General features: G+C 39.9%; 1 non-coding gene across 1 annotated transcript; it reads right to left on the minus strand.

The window, feature by feature from the left end:
* Positions 1–380: 380 nt before the first annotated feature.
* LOC116869257 lies at positions 381–484 on the minus strand. Its single transcript, XR_004383000.1, has one exon. It is a non-coding gene; the product is annotated as a U6 spliceosomal RNA (small nuclear RNA).
* Between the last annotated feature and the right edge of the window lie 1067 nt (positions 485–1551).

Here is a 1551-nt window from a genome sequence, read left to right on the forward strand (position 1 = left end):
AGCTTAGGTTGTTATGGAGGCTCTAGGAAGTTATCAGGGACTCAGTTAAGCAGTTGCTTCCCTCTCCACTGTGTTATCCTTAGTGTGAGTCTATAATCTTCATGCTCCTAAGATGGCTGCTGCCCACTCAACATCACAACTGTATCCCCGGCCAGAAAACAAGGAATGAATAAAGGGTAAATAACGAGTGAGCTGAGCTTGTAACTTTCTCCCTCCCTCCCTTCCACTCTCCCTCTATCCCTTCCTCTGTTCCTCTCTCTCTCTCTCTTTTTATAGGGAAAAATCACAATCTCAACATTGGATTCCACATGTTGTGTTTTGACTCCTTGAGTTTCCTTGGTATTAACCAATGAAGTGTCAAATAACTTCTGGGAACTGTGCAAACCATGGAATGCTTCAGAGATATGAGTGTCATCCTTATGCAAGAACCATGCTACTCTCTATATCATTTCAATTTTAGTATATGTGCTGCCAAAGCAAGCACAAGCTTCACTTCTTATAATCTGCCTGACTCTAAAGTCCATTAAGTTTTTAAGGCTTGGCTTCCTCATCTGATAAGTGAGGATGATAAAACTTCTTCAGAGGGATTCTGCAAGGGGGAAATGAGTCCATACACATAAAAAACACCTAGTAGAATATCTGACCTACGGCAAGTATTTGACCAATGTTAGCTATTATAACTATTGCTATGAATCAAGTTCTGGATTCAAATTATGAATCTGCCATTTTCTCAGGCAAGTTGCTAAAATCTGTGATGCTCAGTTTGATACTGTGGAAAATGGTTAATGGGTCACATTAGAGATGGGGAGTATGTAAATTACCTATTAAATTAAAATGACTGCTAAATAGTAGGAATGGTAAGCACTACTGATTCTCTGTCAATATCCATTCCCCTTTTTCCTTCCTGTCAGAATTTCTTTTTGTTCAGGATGGTGAACAAAATTATTCCCTTTCCCAACTCCCTTGCAGCAAGTGGATGACAAATTTTGGCCTATGTAATATAAATGAATTTCCCTGGAAAGAGCTTTCTTTCTTGAATAAAAACATTATTTTGTGAAAGGCCTGTGTTCTCTCTCCTTCCTCATTGTATGCTTGGAGGTGCTGAAGCCATATTGAAAATGTGGGGACCAGGTCCACAAACTAATAATGACAGAACAGGCAGATAGACTTTGGGTCATTGTTAGCTTCATTGACGCCTTGTACAACTTTAGATTGCCCAACTCTAGGTGGAGTACACCTAGGAAAAAAACTTAGTGGTATAAGCCAATATTTCTTGAGTTTTATTTCATGTGCAGCCAAGCAATCCATGGAGACATAAGTTTTTGCCACGTGGAAATTGTATTAATAAGCATTACTACCACCATCATCATCATCATCATCATCATTATTATCTCTATTTATGACATGGCCTGAGGATGTCCAATCTATGTTCAATTTTTTTTTTTTTTAAGAGAGGGGGAGAGAGGGTACAGAGGTGTAGAGGGAGAGGGGGAGAGGGAATCTTAAGCAGGGTCCATGCCCAGTGCTCACCTGACCTGGGCCTCAATCTCA

Source organism: Lontra canadensis, unplaced genomic scaffold, assembly GCF_010015895.1.
Source record: "Lontra canadensis isolate GAN:19392208 unplaced genomic scaffold, GSC_riverotter_1.0 scaffold18, whole genome shotgun sequence".
In the NCBI taxonomy this organism is placed as follows: Eukaryota; Metazoa; Chordata; class Mammalia; order Carnivora; family Mustelidae; genus Lontra; species Lontra canadensis.